Source organism: Propithecus coquereli, unplaced genomic scaffold (genome assembly GCF_000956105.1).
Source record: "Propithecus coquereli isolate 6110/MARCELLA unplaced genomic scaffold, Pcoq_1.0 Scaffold52, whole genome shotgun sequence".
NCBI lineage: Eukaryota > Metazoa > Chordata > Mammalia > Primates > Indriidae > Propithecus > Propithecus coquereli.
The window spans coordinates 6902640-6913831 of NW_012151063.1; the positions used below are offsets into that span (position 1 = coordinate 6902640).

General features: G+C 43.8%; 1 protein-coding gene and 1 pseudogene across 2 annotated transcripts in view; one reads left to right on the plus strand and one right to left on the minus strand.

Annotated features, from left to right (window-relative positions):
• TBL1X (transducin (beta)-like 1X-linked) overlaps positions 1–11192 on the plus strand; it is a 209153-nt gene that overhangs the window by 130981 nt on the left and 66980 nt on the right. The gene's annotated exons all lie outside the window — the stretch shown is intronic.
• Positions 103–10077, minus strand: LOC105820343 (annotated as a pseudogene).

An 11192-nucleotide genomic window follows, 5' to 3' on the forward strand; every position in this document is an offset into this window, starting at 1 on the left:
CAACTAAAAATACATAGAAAAAATTAGCCGGGCATGGTGGCACATGCCTGTAGTCCCAGCTACTCGGGAGGCTGAGGCAGAAGGATCGCTTAAGCTGAGGAGTTTAAGGCTGCAGCGAGCTGTGATGACGCCACTGCACTCTATCTAGCCCCAGCAACAGAGCAAGACTCTGTCTCAAAAAAAAAAAAAAAGTAAAAAGAAACAGGTGAAATTTATATTGTTCTATCTACTTTAATATATGCTAGATTAATATTAAAGTACCTATTTTAGTATATAATATTGCCAAACTATATTTTATTTTCCCCAGTGTATCAAAAATAGCATCAAGAAGCATCTCTATAAAAAAATTATTCACGAGATATTTTATGTTCTTTCTTTTTCTGTACAAAGTCTGGGGAATCCAGTGTGTACTTTGGTCAGTGCAGTCTGAAATCCCAAGCTCTGATGTCTCTGTGAAATTACGAAAATCAACTCATAATAGGAAAAATAATTTTTAAGGTGAAAGTTACACTATTTTTAGGAAGAGATATTAATAGTTTTATACCAGGACACTTTGTGGTTGTTAATCTATTTGGAATTGGTCCAGGAAAAGAAAATATTTTGGACATACAATTTCAAAATTTGCACACGTGGACCAGTTAAAGAGGAATTGCGTGGCCTAAAAAGTCCCCGTATCTGTCTATCCTATAGCAGAAGAATTTTAGCTGCCATAGACTCCTGAGTGGCCGTGCTGACCTGTGCTCTCCTGTGCAGCGGCCACTTGCCACGTGGAGCCCTTGAGTACCCACAATGTGGCTAGTGTCACTGAGGAACAGAGCACATCATTTACTTCCTTTTAATTAATTTAAACTTAAAAGTAAATACTCGCTTCAGTGATTGAAGAACTTTCGAGCATGTTGGGAATCACATGGGTATGCACATTTACAGTTTCAAGCGTGTGTTTTGTGAACTATGCTACCAGTCATGTATTCCCAATGAAAATTTAGCTTCCAAGCTGAGATGTGTTAAAAGTGTAAAATATTAACACATACGCTTCTGATGATTTAGGAGATTTAGCAGAGAACAGGAATGTAAAAGATCTCAGTAATTTCTTTATATAGAATGTAAGTTGAAACGATACTATTGGATTTGTGGGGTTAAATTAACATATATATGAAAATGAATTTCACTGGTCTTTCTTTATGTTTTTAATTTGGCTACCAGCAACTTGAAAATTGTATGTAAGTCTCACCTTGTGCATGTCTGTTGGACCGGGCAGATCTCGACTAGAGTTGTCGTGTAACAAATGAAGGAAGGTGATCTTGAAGTCACAGGCTCATGGTGAGTGGCAGACTCCCAACCCCAACTCAAGACCAAACACATTCCATACACTAGTGAGTCAGTGTGATGATTACTTCAGCTCACTGTGCTCAGCGTTGAGCCGTCTTCAAATGTGGCAACATCCCCGTACCTCTGCCAGGCTCCCACTTTTGGGGTATCAAGAGTTGACCAAGAGACATCAAGGCCCGTCTGGCTTGGAAGGAAGCCAGGTCCTTGGTCTACACTGTTATCCTCACAGCATATCCATGAGATAAAAATGATTATTGCCATTGTACCCTTAAGGTAAAGGGTCTCAAACAGACGAAATAGTTGAGCCATGACTGTGCAAACTAGTAGGAGTCAGAGCCAAGAATTCAGCCCCGGGCCGCGTCCTTTGATGCCAGCCAAGAGCTGAGGCCTTCTTTGATGCGGGGGCCTACTTCAAGCTTTGTTTGTGTGGTAAAAGCACTCCAGGGCCCAGAAGACTTCAAATTTGGTTCCAAACCCAGAAAAGTGAATTTACAAAATGATATTGTGGATGATTTTTGTTCATCTGGACTCTGAAATCGCTGGGGTGCTGGGAATCCTCAGTTTTCTGCCCAGGGAGTCATGAGTAGATTTAATGCTTCACTCCTTTTTCCGTGTGGATGAATCTCTGTGTTATGTGAGGTCAGCTGGCAATTTTTAACCTTTGTAGAAGGCAGGTTGCAAGTTCAGGTAAATAATTTCAACAGTTAGCTGGTGGCCTAGAATGTCACTTAGTGTAGCTTTGGGTGGGAATGAGGACTCTTGTTCCCTGAAGCGCGGCCTCAGGGTGGGGCCCAGCGTTCTGTGTTGCTTGTGTCTGGGTGGGCGCTCCAGCTATTGCCGTCAGCCCATCTCCAGTCCCAAGAAGGAGCGAGGGGGCACCTCATGGCCTTCCTTTACGGGCACAGCTGTGAAGTTTCCTGTCTGACTTGGAGCGTAGCCTGTTGGCCAGAACCTGGTCACCTGGAAAACACATGCTTTCCTGACGTGCAGCACGGACCCGTGTAAAATTCAGGTATCCTGTTCTTACAAGATGAAGGGGGAAAATGGGTACTGATAGCAGATTGCACCCCATTCCCTACCCTCATGCTAGGGAAGAATTGGCATTCCTAACACAGTCACGCATTGAGTGCACAATTGGAGACCGTCCGTATGGGATGCAGCCGAAGCTTGTCCGGAGGGCACCTCTGCCCGCCTTCCACGCCCAGCTTTGAGTTCGCCTTGCCTCTTGCCCACTGCTTACTCTGTGTGTGAGCCATGTGGCCAGAGGCCTCTTTCTTTGTCCACAAGGACCTACGAGCTAACCTGTGTTCTAAGGATTAAATGGCATGTTGAAGATGACTGCAAGAGTTTTCCTTGCCTGGCCCGTGTGGGCCAGAGATGATCTCGCGTGGTGCTGGGAGCTATGTTTCTATATGAATACGTGCCGTTTATATTGTGAGCTTTTTGCAGAGGGAAGGCCTTTTGTCTTCCAGCTCTGTGTGTCCTTCCTGCCCCTGTAGCACCTTGCACATAGTACTTGCACACATGAAGCTCTTGGTGGACATCTGTGTCCTTCAATCATGTGCATTCACTGCACTCCTCATTGTAACACGTTCAACTAACCAACACGGATTTATTGAACACCTGCTTTGTGGAATTGCAGAAAAGATAGCTATGAACAAACCAGATGCAAATATTACATCCTAGTGGGTAAAGATATGCGCCACGTACGGCACTTTGGGTGTTATGACGGGAGCACATGAAATCACTTTGCTATTTGCACTATATTGTGCATGTTAGGTTCAGAGATTGGTACTATTTACCAAAGAGCAGAAAGTAACAATCGCACACACACCCCCATCCCCCAAAATGGTAGAAGTGGTAAAGTATTGATTATTTTAAAATGTCACTATGGTATATTAGAAACATTTGTTTATAATTTTGAACCATGTAATTAGAAAACAGAAGGTCATTTAAATTCTTGCTTATTTTTGAGAACTCTGTAAAACCTCATTTCCCTTTATAAAATAGAACTTTGTTGAAAAAAAACTACCTTTTTTCTGAAGAAAAAAAGAACACTCTTTAGCGTACCCTTGCCAATTAAAAAGACCGTACAGAGAAATAGATTCCTCATGGCGTTTGTGTAGAAATTACCAAACGTGATGCTTTTCCCTAGGCATGGTCTCATTTAGAACTACTGAGAAGTTTATAAACATGCAGGTTGGATGAGGTGAAGAATGATTTAGAGAGTTGAGCGGATTAATAAGAAGCCCCTGACTTTATTGTAATAACCCAGAAAGGACAAATCAGACTGTTTTCCTATAGCAGCAGTGCTGTTAAAATTTATGCAAATGGGACACTTTTATTACTACCGAGCCTTTTAGAGTGTTGTGTTTTCCAGGGAGCTTTGTAAATCGTTATCACTATTTTTAGGCTGTGTATGTGTCGGTGCTGAGTGCGCCTTTTGACCTGCACGGTGGATTTCCATTTGCTGAGGATGATGCTGATAAATGGGGGTTTCCACCCCACAGCAGTTAAGAAGACAGACATGCGGACAGACCCAGCCCCTGGAAGTTCCGCCGCATGATGAGCTGTTTCCTTGCATTTGCAGTGGACTGTCGCACCCAGACGCGCACACGGGCACAGAGCCCTGTATGAGGAGTGCTTCACTGTGGACTTACCCAGATGACACCATTTTAGCTAATTGAGCCACGAAAATCCAGAAGGAATGGTGCAGGGGGGAGGTGGGATGGACAGCTACAAGGCACCATATTCTTAATTAACCAATTCTTTTTTGGCTGAATTGCTTCGTCATTTTGGCATCTGTCAAGTACGGGCCTTGTGTGGCAGGTGTTATAAGAAAATAGTGTTACTGGGTGGGCCACTGCATTTTGGATAGATCTCTTACAAACCCTGAGACCACCTCTGTGTATCTGGCCATTTTGGTCTTTTTCTCCCTTTCCTATCCACTTGAGGAGAGATCTGTTTCTCCCATGCCCCTCCAGGGAAGCGTTCTCTGGAAGTGGACAGGGAGCAGGACAGTGCAGCCCACATAGAAAATGCTCTCTCGAGAGTAGAAAGTCAGGTTCTGTAAGATCTATGAGACTCAGAGCACCCTTGTTCTTCATTGTGATGAAGACGGTGCTCTCATATATTTATATGCATTTGTGTAGTAATTACTGTACATTGATGGCAGTGTTATCTCACCTGTTGATTAATGTAGCTAACTGGCATGGCTACAGTGTTTCATTCTATTAAAACTTGCGAGGGTATTTTTGTTTCTCGATGGGACTTAATCTTTGGAGACCCAGGAAGTGGGGGCATGAGGGTTATTGTGGGGGGGCTGGTTAGTGGCTTCAGAAGATGGAAACATTAAAACTCCAGATTGCTGGCACTCGGTCACACTTCCTGCAGTGGTGCCCAGAAGACTTGGAATGCTGGGAAGTACAAGCGCAGGTGACACTGAATTCCCACCTGTGTCATGAAGGTGTTTTTCAGAAAACACAGGGGCAAGAAAAGATTAAGCTTGTAAAGAGTGTGAAAACTGAGTTTGAGGAGAACAGATAAATGCACCAGGTAATAAGGTGGATAGAGTGGGTTTCTTAGCCTCAGCACTATTTCATGCTTGGAGCTGGATAATTCTTGGGGTGGGGGCTGTCTGTGCACTGTGGGAGGTGTGGCAGCATCCCTGACCCAATAGATACCAGTAGCACCCCATTTCCCCAGTTGTGACAACTAAAAAAACTGTCTTCCGATAATGCCAGATGGCCCCGGGGAGGGCAATATCACCCCTGTTGAGAACCACTGGAAAAGGTAGGTAAAAGCATAGGAATGTAAGGATCTCAGTTTTGCATCAGGAGAGGGCGCCAGAAATTTAAAGATGCCATCAGAGCACAGTGAGGTAGGTTCTTCCACAGCGTTGCGTAAGTAATACCCAAAGAGACAATAATCAAGCCATTCCTCTTGGAATAAGAAGGCTTGACTTCAAAATCTGGAGGAGATAAGTTCCAAACTGGTCCTTGAAGGCACAGGTAGGGTGAGGAACTTGAATGAAAGGATCAGAATTATGTATGCTTTTAAAACTTTATCGTACTTCACAGATATATCTTACTGCTTCTGTATTTACGGGGGAAAGTACGTGCATAAATGAGTTTTTATTAGCTAATTATTAATAATGTAGTCAGTGAAATGGAATATTAGTTTATTTCCAAAATTCTATTTTATATTCCTTTCTAATATTATGAAGCCGGTTGCAGTGAAAATACTCTTAATTTAGCTATATGTTGTATGTACAGAATTTAGATGCTTGTATTTTGTAAAAAGGCTTCAAAGTATTGGCAGGGGGTGGTGTCTGGCATGTTGTAGTGATTTTATTGCATTCAGCTGGCTTTTTAAAGTGATAGCCGTTTAACCTTGGACTTTCTCAGGGCTCCAGAAGGTATGAGTAATCATTGTTAACTATTTAGAACCTCGTGGTGTAGGCAGGAATGACTTTGGGACTTAACGCACGTTGTAAACAGACACGTACCACACAAATAAAACTTACTTCTCTCTGAAAGGGCAGTGGAGACCCTCACCAAAAAAAATCTGGCCTGAGCATTGGTATGTTAATTTTAAAAGTTAGTGAAAGCTGACTGGGAATCTTTAAAAATATCTTAGTTTTGTTTGTTTGTTTTAACCAAAAACATACAAATATGCAGTCAACTCCCAAAACTGTGAGGGCCGGCCAGAGTCTCTGCTCCGAGGAGGACCTAGAGCCTGGAATCCTCCCTAAGTGATTCCAGCACCATCCATACCGGTTTCTGGTTAACTCAGGGAAATCTGCACAGAAGTCTCATTGCTGCCTCTCGCTGGAGTGACGCCTTTCCCCACCTTCATGACCGTCTTGCCCACATCTAACCTCACGGTGTTTACTTAAAGTGACTCATGCTCACCCCGTCGCTCTGCGCACTCATACTTCATCTGTCTGTGTCGTGTTTAAAGTTTGTACTTACCATAGCAAGGACAGCGCCTGAAACGGGGCTGGGAGCAAGCTTGGGCCAGCTTTGGGAGACGGTGCAGGCAGAGGTGCAGTGAGGCCCGGAGGGCCAACTGCCAGCTGGGAGCCTGCGGCCCCGTGGCTGGGCATCCGTCCTTCAGTTTCTTCTCCAGAGGAAGTGAAAAGCAAGGTTTAGGGCAAGTGCGTGCCAGTTACCTGGACGGCCTCCCCTTCACTCCCTCCTGCCGTGCATATATAAGTAAGTCAGTGCCTGGCAGGGAATGGCAGAAGCCTTTATGAAAACTAGTTGCCATTTATCTTTTTATTACTAGACTTCCAGTAACGTGTGAAGTCTAGTAATTGCATTTGTGTCAGACCACCTCAGTTGTAGATTTTATGTTATGACGATACTAAACTCTCATAGGTAGGCAAAGTGAGGATGAAGGCTCCTGCAGTGAGCCCATCTGCTCATAGCCGTGTAAATTGAGAGGGATATGGCATCATGCGGCCTCTACTGCTCTATGCACTTTAGGGTTGTCGTTAATGCTCATTCTAAAAGCCCTGCAAGACCCGGAAGTGCCATTTGACTCCAGTCATCAAGAAGAAAAATGCAGCATTCGGTACAGTTGTGCTGTTAAATGCATCTTCTCCACTTCTGAATTTTTTTAAGGTCGTGTGTTTGTCCACACACTCCTATTTACTGAGCTGTTTATTAAGGTCCTTTCTTATGTCAGGCACCCTCCAAGCTCAGTGTTGGGATGCAGAGGCCCTTGCCCTGCTGGGGCTTGCTGCTATTTGGGAGACCAGTAGCAAACAGAGACAAAGAAAAGAGATACTTTACTTTGATGATAGTGACACATCCTGGGACAGAGGTGGGCAGGGTGACGTGACTGAGCCGTTTGGGTCGGAAGGGATGCCATGTTAGAAGCAAGAATAGACACATGAGCTGAAATCTGAGGGATGCAGCTGGGAAGAGCCAGGAGAAGAGAGTTTCAGGCAGAGGGACCAGCATGTGCAAAGCACGGGCAGCCGGACTGAGCTCGAGGGACTCACGGGAAAAGACAGAGGCCAGGTCAGCATGGCAGAGGAAGCGGCCAGCAGGGAGATGAGATCGGAAGAGTGTGCGGTGAACAGACCCTGCAGTTCCCTGCAGGACACTGTGCTAATGAGGAGGAGTTTGGACTTGATCCTCCAGTGGCTTCCCATCGCACCACTGGCCGGTGGGTGCGGGAGGGTCTGTAACGGCCCCATCTGTGTCCCAGGCAGGAGAGGAGCTCATCTTCTGCTAGCACGGCTCAGTGGAGCTGAGAAGAGGAGGGACAGTTTTGGATGCATTCCCTGCAGAAACAGAGGCTGTGCTGTCACCAAGGGGCACCCAGAGGTCAGAAAGATGCCTTTCAGGAGCTTAAGGTGCCCAAGGGGTTTCCAGAGTCATTTAATAACTCCTTGTGTTTACATAGAGACCGGGGGAAGCTCCTAGGAGACAGGAATATAGTGAAGCTGCCATCTGGTGGTGAGAAAATATACATTAACATCATTGTCTTATAACTCTGCTTTCTTTCTGTAAATAAGGGACACAGCTCAGACTAAGAATTGTGCTTAAATTCCACCATCTCCCCCTTTGTCTGACTTTCCAGTTTGCATCTGAGGTGGAGAGAAATGTTGCAGCCTAGATTAGATCTGAGTATCTGTTTTTCTTGGACTTAGGGAGTTTTTGCTAACAACCACAAGTACAGTCCTGAACATCATGTAACAGCATAACGTGTTAATTTTTTTGAATGGCTTTTATGATCAACCTTGATTTAATAAGAACATCCATCCCATTTCCAAACCACACAGATTTAATACAAATTTAATGAACCAAAATGTGCCGTTGTACTGCCATGTAGCTAAATTCTCCAAGGGGGGAAGCTGGCTTGAGAATTTCTAAGTTTGACAAACATTCAGATGTTCCAGAAACTGTCGAAATTCTGAGGCTGTTTCTAGGAAATGTCTGTACTCCACCAGGAACTATATCAAAATGACACTTCTGAATTTGAAAATAACTAAGTACTGTGCATTTTTTACGTTAGTTAAGGGCTTGAATCTGGCTTATAAAAAGGGAAAAAAAGAAGAATGCTAATACTTGTATATTCTTGACTTATTAGTTTGAAATAAGTTAAATGATACCCATTAACTGTCATAATAACCATTTTGATCTTTCCATTTTTTTTTTAACCAACAGAAGCATCTTTGGAAGAAATATATCTGGAGTGAAGTTTCAATTTTCATTGCAATCTTTTCTGTACAGTAAAAAATATATATGTGACACAAAATGTACCATTTTTAATTGTACCATTCAGTGGCATTAAATGCATTCACCTTCCATCTCCAGAACTTTTTCATCTTCCCACAATAAAGATCCATTCTCCCTCCCACTGCCCCTGGAAACCTCCATTCTACTTGCTGTCTCTATTTTTGACTACGCTAGGTACTTCATGTAAGTGAGTCATACGGCATTTGTCCTTCTGGTCCTGTGTCCTCGGGGTTTATCCATGTTGCAGCAAGGGTCAGAATTTCATTCTTTTTTTTTTTTTTGAATATGTAAAAATGTATTTATTATTAGCTTTCGAAACCTTAATATGAATGTGATTTCTCATGGGCTTTTACAAATACTGAAAATAGCTTCCAGGTCCTCTTTCTTCTTTTAAGGGTCTTTGGAGATTCATAAGAACTACTGGATTTGATGATTGTGAGTTATCATGGAGGAACAAGAAAATTCAGTGATGTCTCAAAAGTTGTAATTCATATTAAATTACAAGTCTTGATTATTTTTACTTTTTCACAAAATGTTCATATAGTCTTCAAAAGATGTGAAAAACATTTTTGCATTTAGATAAACATCTTAAAATATAAGGTAAGACTACGAAGCAGCATGACAGATTTTTCTCTGCCATTTGTAAAATAGATTAGAAGGCAATTTCCAGAATTCCAGAACTGTTGAAAAGATATTGTCATTTTCATTTACAATCAGGATAAACTGCATTCGACAAGCAGTCAAGGGATCTGGGTTCCAGTTGCCATCTTGCACGGTATGACCTTGAATAAGTCTCTCAACTTCCGGATATCAGAAGCCCATCACAGAACGAAAGCTGTTAAGTCAGGTCATCTTGGATACCCTGTCCAGCTCTGTTATTTTGTAGTGCCATGAAATCAGAATAACATGTTCCAGGCTGTTTGGGGTCAGGGGTTTTAGAACCTATATAATAATGTACAGTATTTTAAAACTTTCTACTTTTTTGAACCTTGTTTAAATATATACGTATTTTCCCATGTTCTTCTGTGCATTCAAATATATTTTCCTATTTAACAGACTCTTGGTCGTTAGCAACAAAAAAGCTTCCCAATGATGCATTTTTCATTTCTTGCTTTTATTTCTTTTTGGCTTCCTTTTCTAACTTCTCCAAGATCTCTTCTGGAGTTGTGGAGGCCAAAAGTTTCACCACCTTTTCACGAGATTTACCGCCTTCATCCAAAACCACATCACTCTTCCTGAGTTCTAAGACCTTGGAAAGATACCAGCAGAGCTCAGCATTAGCTTCTCCCTCCGATGGAGGCGCTGCAGTAGCTACACTGACGGCTTCTGCTGTCAAATCTGTTACGGCATTTTGTTTGGAGCCAGGTTTGGCATGGATGGCTATGGTGACATAACCTTTAGGATCAATAGCCACAGGACCTAGGGGGGGAAGTGGTCTCTCTGGTTCCTTGCTCTGGCTTCTACCCTTGTTCGTCGCACCAGCCTTCTTAGGCATCTGGGTGCCGTAAGGGAGCTGAGCGGAGGCCCGAGCACCTGGCGCTGCCCTGAGCTGCTTCAGTAGCCGAGTCGCAGCATCCCGGCCCGGAGAGGTGTGGGGCGGGGCCAGAATTTCATTCTTTTTAAGGGCTGAATAACATGCCACCATCTGTATAGATGGCGTTCTGTTTATCCGTTCATCCATTGAGGGACGTTTGGGTCGTTTTCATCTCGTGGCTGTTGTGATTAGCTGAGCTGTGAACACTGGGTGCGGATATCTGTTTGAGTCTCTGCTTTCCGTTCTTTGGGGTGTACACTTAGAAGTGGAATTGCTGCATCGCGTGATATTTCTGAGTGTTTAGTTGAGGACCCACCGTGCCGTTTTCCTGAAGGTTCATTTTTAAGTCTTGTGAGATATGATAGAAACAGAAGCTAACCATGACTCATGTTCTCTAACACAAAGGTTAGCAAAGCAGAGCTTGCAGGCTGAGTGTAGCCCGGGCCTGCATCTGTACATGCTGTCAACAAGCTAAGGATGTGTTTGATGTTTTTAAATGGTTGGAGAAATCAAAAGACGAATAGTATGTCATGATCCATGAAAATTCTGTGAAATTCGGATTTCATTGTGTGTAGCTGCAATTTCATTGGAACACGGCTGTGCTCATTGTCCACGTCTACTGTCTGTGACTGTTTCTCGGTACAGTAGAATTGAGAGGTCGTAACAGGTTGTATGGCCCACGAAGCGGAATTTGTTCTGGCCCTTTAAGAACAAATTTGCCCACCCAGTTAAAATGGCAAGGAATCAGATGAGCGTGCTTACACCTGCCGACTGCTCTGCCAGTCTGCGTCGGGGTGGGCTTTCGCGAGGGTCGGAGTGGGTGCGTCAAGTTGCCCACCTGGTTAATGACACTGCCAGAAACATCATGGCCGCCACCTTTTTGCACGTGCGCGCCCATCCCAGTTGCTGCAGCCTCTGGGGGACGTTCTTCTGTAGGAGATGCGCAGCGTAAAGCCCCGCCGGCTCCGGCGTCTTGCCCGTTTCAGGTACATTTCCTTTTCTGTGTGTAATTCCAAAACTTGGCTTCCTATTCCCATTGACCAGGAGGTAAATTTCTGTATAATGAGGAACCAAAC